The sequence below is a fragment of the Phyllobates terribilis genome, unplaced genomic scaffold (assembly GCF_046119375.1).
Source record: "Phyllobates terribilis strain yellow unplaced genomic scaffold, ASM4611937v1 Scaffold_2__4_contigs__length_985480577, whole genome shotgun sequence".
Taxonomy (NCBI): domain Eukaryota; kingdom Metazoa; phylum Chordata; class Amphibia; order Anura; family Dendrobatidae; genus Phyllobates; species Phyllobates terribilis.
The window spans coordinates 639,951,315-639,964,409 of record NW_027362762.1 but is presented as its reverse complement, the minus strand read 5'-3'; positions in this window follow the sequence as shown (position 1 = coordinate 639,964,409).

The following is a 13,095-nucleotide window of genomic DNA, read 5'->3' as shown; positions in this document are numbered from 1 at the left end:
ATCTGATATTTCCCAATATCGGAAGGTATCGCTCAACACTAGTCAGGAGGGAAGCTAAATACAGTATTATCATGCAGAAAGCTAAGGACTGGAAGGAATTGTGTCATAGGGATCTTCTCCCTCATCAAACCCCCCCCCCATCTCCATGCAGGATAAAGAATGCTGTGTACTATTAAGTCCTTGTGAAGGAAAAGCCTGTGGTTGTGTATGCATAGAAGTGTGCTGCTAAGAAATCTAATCTGTGCTGAATTATGCTACTGAAGAGACTGACATTACTGTGCCTGCTTCATTAAACTGTACTGTAATGAAGATTGTTGCTGTAATATCCCTGAATTGCACTGGCCGTGCTTCAGATTAAATTCCACTGTTAAACTGTTGAAAAAGACTCTTGTCAGATGTGTCTGGTCAATAACTGAATCTATCGTGTGCCTGAGAGAAGCTGAAGCCTATGGTCGCCCTGAGTAACGGTTCCCCCAGGATGCCAACGAATTCATGAAACCAGTCTCGCCCTATCTGAACCTAGCCTCGTGCGTGTCACATACACCGTGGCAAGACTGAGCATAGCAGCAAAATACAAGGTAGTTAGTCTACATTAGCAAAGTCTCTCCCAAGGAAAGATTTTAAAAACAAACTGGGAGATCGAAATGTGCTGTTCCAGCTCTTTTGAAGAACCAGCAAGAAGTGGACAATATTGAGTACATTAGACGCAGTGGTCAACCTAGGAAACTTAGTGCAACAAATGAAAGACACATCCTGCTTACCTCTCTTCCAAATCAGAAGATGTCCAGCAGTGCCATCAGCTCAAAACTGGTAGCAACTAGTGGTACTCAACTAAATCTATCCACTGTTCAGAGATGCCTGGCTAGAAGAATTCATGGAAGAATAGTAACCAAAAAGCCAGACCTTCAACATGGAAAAAAGCCAAGTGACTCACATATGCATAAAAACTTAAGAACTAGGGATCAGAAAAATGTCAGCAGGTGCTACAGACTGATAAGTCAAAATGTCAAATATATAGCTGTACTTCAGAGAAAGGAATGTGGGTGTGCTGTGCTGCTTGTGAAGAATTTGCGACATTCAAATGTATAGGAATCCACTGGAGTCTATTCTCAATGTGTTTCCAGGTTGAACCGACCTTTTCCTCCAGAGAACCACAATCATTGGTTTCCTGAGGTAGAGGTCAGTTAGACCTGGAAATGCGTTGAGAATAAACTGCAGTTGATTCCTATACATTTTAATCTTGCAAATTCTGCACTAGCAATGCGGCACATCCACTTTCCTTACTCTGAATTATACTATGTTGGATTTTGTAACCCGCAAAGCAGCAGCAGATAAATCTTTGTTGTTTGAGCTCTTTAAGTGCTGTGCCTTTCACAGCACTACAAAGTTAGGGTGAAAAATGCATTTTGTGTGGTTAACGCCCTATGAGCCCTTTTATTAATTTCTAGTTCATCAAATATTTGACTTTAACAGAAGGCAGTTTGTTCACCAATGGACTTGAGAACGGAACATTAATGAGTGTCTGCAGGCAACAGTGAAGCATGATGGGGGGTGCCTTATAACCTCTGTGCACAATTAATAGGCAGATGAGGGTTTTTGACTATATCATTGTGTGTCACCCTGGCCTGGATGCCACAAATATAATAAAGCTGTGTCTGAGAGCAATTGGGAGGTCCTCTAGTCAAGGACCATTAGCATGCAGCACCTCCTGTCCCAGACCAGTAGGGGGAGCAGGCTGCCCCTATAAAAGCTGGAGCTGGGGGCAGGGTTAGAGAGAACTGGACAACCTGTCTCTGGATTGAGAGGTGTCCCAGAGCAGGGACAGACAGTTGTGTTGCAGCCTAAGAGGACGTGTGGCAGTAGGAGAGCCACGAGCCAGGGACAAGAGGCGAAGTGAGCCTGTCCTGGCAGACAAAGAAACTAATCTACCAGACTTTGGTGTCTGAGGCTGGGAGGATTCCAAGTTCTACAGCAGATAACCAGTCCTCAGGGGACTGTATGTTCCTTGGCCTAAGAAGCCCGGAGGCTCCGCCACAGCAGAAGGGACCAGCAAAGCCGTACCAGGCCGGGAGTAGAAAGGGACCCAAGTTGCAAGCCATACGGGCGAGAGGACACGGTGAGCTCGGGAACGTGGGCTGTTACACTACAAGGAGGGAAATAGCCAGAAGGAGCACAGGGAGCACGGTAGGCCTACACTCTCACCCTGACCAGGGTCAGCTTCCCACTTGTTCTCAGACATCCAGGCCCCCTCCTAGCCGGGCCTGTTTCTGGGTCATTTTACCGGTTCTAATAAAGACCCTGAACTGTTTAAGAAGCCTCCGTTTACTGGCTATCGCGGTCGGAATCATCCCCTCCATCATCCATTATATATACTGCCCTGGGGCCATACTCCTCCCGTGGGGAGTTGAACTATTCAGTGCTGCACATTTATATCAGCCCCAGCGGCCTGCACCGCAGCGGCGGTTAGCCCTGACCGCAATCCACGGGTTGTGTATTCGGACATTACCTACAGCACATCGTAGACTACCACTGGTCTGACCACCCAGAGCCACGGGACCGGGTCGCCACTACTACTCCCAGCATTTCCCTGAAGTCCGGTCCCGAGTGCCCTACGGCCCAGGGGGCGAGTCAGCTTTGGCGTAGTCGGCAGGATTGTAACCAACCTGCCACAAACGGGTATTGCGTGCCTGAAAAAGACTGTACACGTACCTGAAGAAGAGGTTTCCCGCCATCCGGAGCCGTTTCCCGCCATTTTCAGCAGTCTCCCGCCATCTTCCGTCGGTTCCCGCCATCTTCAGCCGCTTTCCCGCCATCGGACGCCATCTTCAGGATGCCGCGCGGGAAGAAGAGGGGCGTGGACGTCCAAACCGCGCGAGACCTGAAGCTCCGCCCCACGTACCGACGCTGCACAAGGTCCTGGAAGGGAGAGGGAGCGACGCTGACGTCACCAGGACGCGACGCAAGGTCCTCGTCCGGAGCAGCACCAGCGGAGCCGTGGCCTACAGAAGAGGATCGTCGGAAGGTAGGCCACGCTTAACTAGGAGGGAGGAAGATGTCGGACACGGAGGCGCCCACTACCTCCAGCGCAGCTGCAGCAGCGGTGATGCCATTTTCCCTGCCCTACATCCCTGGGGCGGCCTGGCTGCCTAAGTATTCAGGGGAGCCCCATGCCCTAACTGACTTTAAGGAAAGGCTGTACAGTTTGTTCCAAGTTTACCCCCTGACAGAGGAACAGTGGATTAGCATACTGACAGGGCAGTTAACTGGCGCAGCCCAGCGGGAGGTAAAGTCATGGCCCGCTGAGGAGAAAAGGACCGTAAAGGACATTCTGGCCCGGCTGCGGGGTACCTATGATACCCGTACCTCCGCTGAAATTAAAATGCAGTTCTATGGATGTAAGCAGCGGGCACAGGACAGCATCAGAGACTATGCTCTAAATTTGCAGGAAGCCTTGAGAGCCATCAAACAAGCTGACCCTGGCAGCGTGCAAGATACAGATAGGCTATTAACAGAACAGTTCATAGAAGGTCTGCTGTCTAGCGCCCACAGGACCCAGCTGCGCCTCATGTCCTTTCAGAACCCTGATCTGACCTTTGCCCAATTCAAGGACAGGGCCATAAGGGTGCTCCGCGAACCCGCAACAGGTGGCGCTATAAACCCCCGGCTCCCTGCTCTCACCTATCACCAGGAGGCAGCGCCCTCCTCTGTGGACTCCGTGGGGGCTGGCGCACAGGCCCTGAACGAAGCCCCGTCGAAAGATCTGCACCACCAAGTCCAGAAGCTGACCAGGAGGGTCGCGGCGTTGACCAGGACAGTCCAGGCGTTGCAAGTGGACCAGTCAAGACCCATCGAGTTGGCCTCAAGTCCGGAGGATGTCCCGTGGCGTCGACAGAGGAGGATCCCGTCGTTCCGAGGGAGGCCCACAGATCGCTACGCAGAGGATGGACAGCCCATTTGCCGTCGATGCAACCAGCCCGGACACATCTCCAAGTACTGTAATATAAACGGGTCCAACCTGGGGCAGAGGGCCAACCCCCAGGCATAAGATCACCAGGCCCTTATAATTGGCGTGATAAGTACGTTGGGGGGCGCCCGGTTTTACCCATGGTGCTGGACGGCATCCCCATGAGCGCCTTGCTGGATACCGGGTCGCAAGTAACTACTATCCCTTATGTACTTTTTAAGCAGTATTGGACTGATGCTGATATAACACGGTATCCGGACAGTGACTTGAGCATCATCGCCAGTAATGGCTTGCCCGTGCCGCAGATGGGGTTCAAGGAGATGACCATTAAAATTGGTAAAGTTGAACTACCGGCACAGGAAGTGATTATTGTGGACATTGACCGTCGTGAAAGTCACCCTAAAATAACTGTGGGTACTAACGTGATTGAAAATTGTCTTTCAGAGGTAATTGTAATTCTACAACAGGTGGCGGTGAATGCTAGTTCCAGCCAACAGAGAGTCCTCAACAAGGAGATAAAAGCCCTGATGAGACGGCAGCAGGTAGAACTGTCTGGTGATGAGATCGGTAGTGTAAGACTGAGTGACCCATTCCCCATTTCCATGCCTCCCAAAAGTGAAATGATGATCTGGTGTCGGACTGCAATCAGGTTGAGAGGTAGAGACTACCAAGCCATGGTAGAACCCGTGTACTCAGACAGCAGCCCAACCATTTTGACAGCCCGGGGGGTGGTTGATGTCCGTCATGGGAGGGTGCCCGTTCGCATTCTCAACATTGGGGAGAGGGAGGTACACTTACCCAGGTACGCTACACTTGCCAAACTGTTTGCTGTCGAACACAAAGCTATCAGGGCCGTGGAGCCTTTGCCTCCATCTCCACAGGCGGAGGGTAATGGCTCCCAGAAACAAAAGGAGGACTGGTGCCAGAAACTCCATGTGGGTGCTGACTCCACTCCCCTGCACCAAAAACAAGGAGTCTACCGGGTGGCCCAGGAGTACGAGAGAATTTTTAGTAAGCACCCACTAGACTTCGGCAGAGTAAAAGGGATAGAACACCATATCCCCACGGGGAGCCACCCACCAATAAAAGAGAGACACAGACCTGTACCCCCTGCACATTATCAGAACGCAAAGGGCATGCTAAGAGAAATGAAAGAAGCTGGGGTCATTACAGATAGCTGTAGCCCCTGGGCAGCCCCCCTGGTTCTGGTAAAAAAGAAAGACGGCACCATGAGAATGTGCGTGGACTATAGACAAATCAACCGTATCACCCATAAAGATGCATACCCGCTGCCTAGAATAGAGGAGTCTTTAGCCGCACTAAAATCAGCTAACTTCTTTTCTACTTTGGACCTTACTAGCGGGTACTGGCAGGTTCCTGTGGCAGAGGCTGACAAGGAGAAGACCGCCTTCACCACCCCGATGGGACTGAGCGAGTTCAACTGTATGCCCTTCGGGCTCTGCAACGCACCAGGGACCTTCCAGAGGCTGATGGAATGCTGTCTAGGGCACCGAAACTTCGAGACGGCCCTCCTTTACCTGGACGACGTGATCGTCTATTCGAAGACTTACGAGGACCATCTAAAGCACCTGGCCGAGTTGTTCGAAGCCCTGGCAGGCTATGGCCTGAAGGTGAAACCATCAAAGTGTCACCTGTTGAAACCGAAAGTCCAGTACCTAGGGCATGTGGTAAGTGCAGAAGGAGTAGCCCCCGACCCCGACAAGGTCACGGTAATCAGGAGCTGGCCAAGCCCCTCGAACATCAAAGAAGTGAGGCAGTTCCTCGGGTTGGTAGGCTACTACCGAAGGTTCATCCCCTGGTTCACTAACATGGCAGCTCCTATGCAGGACCTCCTGATAGGACAGTCTAAGTCCAGAAGCCAAAAGCCACCCTTCAAGTGGGATAAACCGGAAGAGGAGTCCTTCCGCCAGTTGAAGATGGCCCTCACAGGTGATGAGATCATGGCCTACCCTGATTATGGCCAGCCTTTTATTCTCCACACAGACGCCAGTAATGTGGGACTGGGAGCCGTACTGTCACAAAACCAACAGGGCAGAGAAAGGGTGATCGCGTACGCCAGCCGGAAGCTGAGGCCCACCCAGAGGAACCCGGAGAATTACAGCTCCTTCAAGCTAGAATTCTTGGAGGTGGTGTGGGCCATAACGGAACGCTTCAAGCATTACCTGGCCTCCGCAAAGTTCACTGTGTACATGGACAACAACCCGTTAACACACCTAGACAGTGCAAGACTTGGTGCCCTGGAACAGCGGTGGATGGCCCGTCTCTCCAATTATGACTTCGTGATCAAGTACCGGGCAGGCAAAACCAATGCCAACGCTGATGCCCTGTCGAGAATGCCTCACTTACCTGAAGGTGACAAAGACCCAGAAGAGCTGGAGGAGGTAGAACTCCCCGCGTTTCACCGGTATGGGGCCGCTCAATACTCCCACCGCGTGAAGGAGGAAGATTTAACAACCGTTATGATCAATCCCCTACCTCACCACAGCTGGGCCGAGACCCAAGATAGTGACCCTGCAATCCGCCTGGTGAAAGATATGCTGACCCAGGAAGATGCCCGCTTAGATCCGGATGCTCCAGAGGATGCCAAGTAGCTATGGAAAGAGAAGAGCAAGCTGTTCCTCTATGAAGGCAAGCTGTGCAGAAGACTTGTCAATCACCGGACACACGAGCTGACCTGGCAAGTCGTGGTCCAAAGGCGGGATGCAGCTATGGTCCTGGGAGCTTACCATGACAGAGCGGGGCACTTCGGTTGGAAGAAACTGGAGTTCCTGCTAAGAGGACGGTTCTTTTGGGTCGGCATGAGACGGGCTGTAGAGAAGTGGTGCAGGGACTGTGGCCCTTGTAACTTAAGGAGAAAAGACCGCACCAGCCAGAAGACACCCTTGAAGCCCATCGTCACCCAGCAGCCTCTTGAGCTGGTAGCTCTGGACCACGTCAAATTGGCTCCAAGCCGGTCAGGATACATCTACGCCCTGACAATCGTGGACCACTATTCCCGTTTTCTAGTGGTGGTCCCGGTAAAAGACTTGACAGCCCAAACGGTGGCCAGAGCCTTCCAGCAATACTTCTGCCGTCCACACGGGTATCCGGAACAGGTCCTGACGGACCAGGGTCCAGAGTTCGAAGCAGAAATCTTCCAAGAGTTCTGCAACCTCTATGGCTGTAAGAAGATTCGTACAACGCCTTACCACCCACAAACCAACGGGATGTGTGAGAAAATGAACAATATAGTCATTGATCTCCTGAAGAAAAGAGTAATCTCAATTGCAAAAAGAACTTCAGCACTCCATACATGAAAATATAAGAAATATTGTATCTAGACCAATGTCACTTTGAAAAATGAAGGTTTTTTGCGCATAATTTGGCCAATTTATGTGTGCCCATCAACCACGACAAGGTCACCTTCGTATGATGGGAAACTACGCTACGTTACCACTGGATATGCCACTCTTGGGCTGTAAGCCTGTATGGACAATATGTCTCTGCTTGGGCTTTTAACTTACAATGTATGGGCTGGTAGAGCTAGTTAAAACCACCTGTGACTGAATGGGAGGGACACATGGCCAGAAAAAAGGCTGTCAAACTTCTAATAGTGTGAACACGTACCTGCTGCAATGCTCCAGGAGCGGGATCCCAAAAATGATTAATAGAAAAAAGAGAGGGGTCGCTCACTGGTCTATTCGGGTGCTCTGAAGAAAAGAGTAATCTCAATTGCAAAAAGAACTTCGGCACTCCATACATGAAAATATAAGAAATATTGTATCTAGACCAATGTCACTTTGAAAAATGAAGGGTTTTTGCGCATAATTTGGCCAATTTATGTGTGCCCATCAACCACGACAAGGTCACCTTCGTATGATGGGAAACTACGCTACGTTACCACTGGATATGCCACTCTTGGGCTGTAAGCCTGTATGGACAATATGTCTCTGCTTGGGCTTTTAACCTACAATGTATGGGCTGGTAGAGCTAGTTAAAACCACCTGTGACTGAATGGGAGGGACACATGGCCAGAAAAAAGGCTGTCAAACTTCTAATAGTGTGAACACGTACCTGCTGCAATGCTCCAGGAGCGGGATCCCACCTTGTCGTGGTTGATGGGCACACATAAATTGGCCAAATTATGCGCAAAAAACCTTCATTTTTCAAAGTGACATTGGTACAATATTTCTTATATTTTCATGTATGGAGTGCCGAAGTTCTTTTTGCAATTGAGATTACTCTTTTCTTCAGAGCACCCGAATAGACCAGTGAGCGACCCCTCTCTTTTTTCTATTAATCATTTTTGGGATCCCGCTCCTGGAGCATTGCAGCAGGTACGTGTTCACACTATTAGAAGTTTGACAGCCTTTTTTCTGGCCATGTGTCCCTCCCATTCAGTCACAGGTGGTTTTAACTAGCTCTACCAGCCCATACATTGTAGGTTAAAAGCCCAAGCAGAGACATATTGTCCATACAGGCTTACAGCCCAAGAGTGGCATATCCAGTGGTAACGTAGCGTAGTTTCCCATCATACGAAGGTGACCTTGTCGTGGTTGATGGGCACACATAAATTGGCCAAATTATGCGCAAAAAACCTTCATTTTTCAAAGTGACATTGGTCTAGATACAATATTTCTTATATTTTCATGTATGGAGTGCCGAAGTTCTTTTTGCAATTGAGATTACTCTTTTCTTCAGAGCACCCGAATAGACCAGTGAGCGACCCCTCTCTTTTTTCTATTAATCATTTTTGGGATCCCGCTCCTGGAGCATTGCAGCAGGTACGTGTTCACACTATTAGAAGTTTGACAGCCTTTTTTCTGGCCATGTGTCCCTCCCATTCAGTCACAGGTGGTTTTAACTAGCTCTACCAGCCCATACATTGTAGGTTAAAAGCCCAAGCAGAGACATATTGTCCATACAGGCTTACAGCCCAAGAGTGGCATATCCAGTGGTAACGTAGCGTAGTTTCCCATCATACGAAGGTGACCTTGTCGTGGTTGATGGGCACACATAAATTGGCCAAATTATGCGCAAAAAACCTTCATTTTTCAAAGTGACATTGGTCTAGATACAATATTTCTTATATTTTCATGTATGGAGTGCCGAAGTTCTTTTTGCAATTGATCTCCTGAAGACATTGCCCCTGGAGGAACGCAGCCTGTGGCCAGAAAAACTGCCGGACCTAATAGATTTATACAACCATATCCCGGTGAATGCCTCACTGCACCCCGGCTTACCTGATGCGAGCCAGACCAGGTAAGCTGCCCATGGACCTGGAGATGGGAGTCCTAACACCTGAGGACACCTCCCCGGATGCAGACTAGGATACGCAAAGGCGACTGCAGTACAAGAAGGTACAGGAGAGTGTGGAGAAGAGCCTGGCCCAGGTGAGAGAAAGGCAAGAAAGACTCTTCAACCAACATGCCCCTGCTGGTCTCCTAGAACCTGGTGAGCAGGTCATTAAGCGAAAGAGAAGGCTACATAAGTTGGACGACCAGTGGGAAAGGGAACCCTACACCGTACTGCAGTCTGATCACGACAACTCGAAGGTGTGCGTGATCACCAAGGATGGAGGAGAAACCACTAGTACCGTCTCCAGAGACCACCTAAAAAGGTGCCCCGAGCAACTCCGTAGTGCAGAAGAGGATCAAAGTGACAGAAGAGGATCAGAGGACAAGGAAGAAATGATCAGCACCGTTCTCGGAGAGTTCCCTCAGTCCTGGACTCGAATAAACGATGCCATAGTGGTACCCGTCCTGCATTTCCTGCAACCAACTCAGCAACAACCTGCACCAGAGCCGGAAGGTGAAGAAGAGCAAGCAGTTCCAGAGGCAGAAGAGCTGATACCAGCAGCCCAGGAGAATCAACCCTCTGCTGACAGTGATCCTGCCATGCCTGTGGTAAGCCATAGGACCCGCAGACAGCTGCCTGCCCTGCCTGTAAGTCTAGCCAGTGACTGTACCCTAAATGGTAGTGAAGAAAACCAGGTCGGTCCACCACCAGACAGTGGGTTACGCAGGTCAACCAGGAGCACAAAGGGGCAGATACCCGCTCGCTGGAGAATATAGGGTGCACTAGAACTGTAAATAACCCTGTTGCCAAGTGTTGAAATGTTTGCAAAGTTACATGCATGATTAGTAATTGTGTATTTCAGTTTCTTACAGTTACCGTACGGACTCAAAGGTTATGGACTTTTAATAACCGGGACTTTGTGTGGACTGCGTTCGGAGCCTAACCTAGGAATGAACTAAGACTGTAAAGGACTTGGGGCTAGGACAGACCCCCACCTGGTTAAGGCTCCCCATTGTGTTGGTGAAATGGACACCCAGTCACAGACCATACTGTGACCTTAAGAACTCAACCTATGCGTCGTTTGTCTACTAATGTTTTATGGTCATGCATATTATCTTTGTTTATTGTTTAGTCCCGGAGTACTAAATTTTACTAGGGGGGAATGTGTCACCCTGGCCTGGATGCCACAAATATAATAAAGCTGTGTCTGAGAGCTAGGGGGAGGTCCTCTAGTCAAGGACCATTAGCATGCAGCACCTCCTGTCCCAGACCAGTAGGGGGAGCAGGCTGCCTCTATAAAAGCTGGAGCTGAGAGCAGGGTTAGAGAGAACTGGACAACCTGTCTCTAGATTGAGAGGTGTCCCAGAGCAGGGACAGACAGTTGTGTTGCAGCCTAAGAGGACGTGTGGCAGTAGGAGAGCCACGAGCAAGGGACAAGAGGCGAAGTGAGCCTGTCCTGGCAGACAAAGAAACTAATCTACCAGACTTTGGTGTCTGAGGCTGGGAGGATTCCAAGTCCTACAGCAGATAACCAGTCCGCAGGGGACTGTATGTTCCTTGGCCTAAGAAGCCCGGAGGCTCCGCCACAGGAGAAGGGACCAGCAAAGCCGTACCAGGCCGGGAGTAGAAAGGGACCCAAGTTGCAAGCCATACGGGCGAGAGGACACGGTTAGCTCAGGAACGTGGGCTGTTACACTACAAGGAGGGAAATAGCCAGAAGGAGCACAGGGAGCACGGTAGGCCTACATCCTCACCCTGACCAGGGTCAGCTTCCCACTTGTTCTCAGACATCCAGGCCCCCTCCTAGCCGGGCCTGTTTCTGGGTCATTTTACCTGTTCTAATAAAGACCCTGAACTGTTTAAGAGTCCTCCGTTTACTGGCTATCGCGGTCGGAATCATCCCCTCCATCATCCATTATATATACTGCCCTGGGGCCATACTCCTCCCATGGGGAGTTGAACTATTCAGTGCTGCACATTTATATCAGCCCCAGCGGTCTGCACCGCAGCGGCGGTTAGCCCTGACCTCAATCCACGGGTGGCGTAGTCAGACATTACCTACAGCACATCGTAGACTACCACTGGTCTGACCACCCTGAGCCACGGGACCGGGTCGCCACTACTACTCCCAGCATTGCCCTGAAGTCCGGTCCCGAGTGCCCCACGGCCCAGGGGGCGAGTCAATTGTTATGCAGGTATTTCAACTCCAAGCTGTGTAAACTTGAATGCTTATTGGTTGAATAATATCAGGTGATGTGTATTTGGGTAATGAGGGAGGATGCGGCCTAATGATATCACCACCTTTTATCAGGGTGTGCAGAATTATTAGGCAGCTTTTTTTCCTCTGGCAAAATGGCCAAAAAAACTGATTTTTAACTGACTCTGGAAATTAAAAAAAATGTAAAAGTCTTACAGAGGGATACAACACTCTTGAAATTGCTAATATATCAGGGTGTGATCACAGAACCATCAAAAGTTTTGTTGCAAGTAGTTAAAGGAGTGGTCCAAAGGCAAAGTAATTTTCATTCTAAATCCCTATCTATTTAGTGCCATAATCAAAACTATTTCCTAATATACTCGCATTAAAAATTCCCTTACCTTCCCTAACTACACTAACTGCTTTTCAATTTTTTCCCCTACTTTCTTTTTGATTATGCTTTGTTTGAGAACCCCAGTGGATGCTGGGACACTCAAACAAAGCTTTATCAGGGGGCAGAGTCTGCGGTTACTGCCACAGCCCCTGCCCTCTCCCTAAAATGAAGCATCATCAGCTACACTTTTTTCAGGGGCTTGGCTAGTCCCTGTGCGATGTGCACTGTGCAATGTCCATAATGACATTGCATGCTCTGTTGCTGATTCAAATCAGCAGTAACAAGCCACAGTATCAGAATACCTGAAGTGCATAGACCAGTGACGTCACTTGTGGCGGCATCGCTAGTCTGTGCACTCCGGGTATTCTAACACTACTCTCTTGCCGGCTTGTTACTACTGATCTGAGCTGGCAACAGAGCGTGCGCTGTCATTGTGCACATTGCACATCACACAGGGATTAGCCCCTGAAACAAGCATCACTGATAAAACTTCATTTCAGGGAGAGGGCAGTGCCTCTGGTCCTTGATGATGCTTTATTTGAGTATCCCAGCATTCACTGAGATTCTCAAACAAAGTGTCATAAAAAAGGAAGTGAAAAAAAAAAGAAAAGCAGTTAGTGTAGTTAGCGAACAGTAGGACATTTTTAATGTACACTACCATTCAAAAGCTTGGGGTCACCCAGACAATTTTGTGTTTTCCATGAAAACTCATACTTTTATTTATCAAATGAGTTGCAAAATTAATAGAAAATATAGTCCAGACATTGACAAGGTTAGAAATAATGATTTTATTTTGAAAGAATAATTTTCTCCTTCAAACTTTGCTTTTGTTAAAGAATGCTCCCTTTGCAGCAATTGCAGCATTGCAGACCTTTGGCATTCTAGCTGTTAATTGGCTGAGGTAATCTTGAGAAATTTCACCCCATGCTTCCTGAAGCCCCTCCACAAGTTGGATTGGCTTGATGGGCACTTTTTGCGTACCATATGGTCAAGCTGCTCTCGCAACAGCTCAATGGGGTTGAGATCTGGTGACTGCGCTGGCCACTCTATTACAGATAGAATACCAGCTGAATGCTTCTTCCTTAAATAGTTCATGCATAATTTGGAGGTGTGCTTTGGGTCATTGTCCTGTTGTAGGATGAAATTGGCTCCAATCAAGCGCTGTCCACAGGGTATGGCACGGAGTTGCAAAATGAAGTGATAGCCTTCCTTTTTCAAAATCCCATTTACCTTGTACAAATC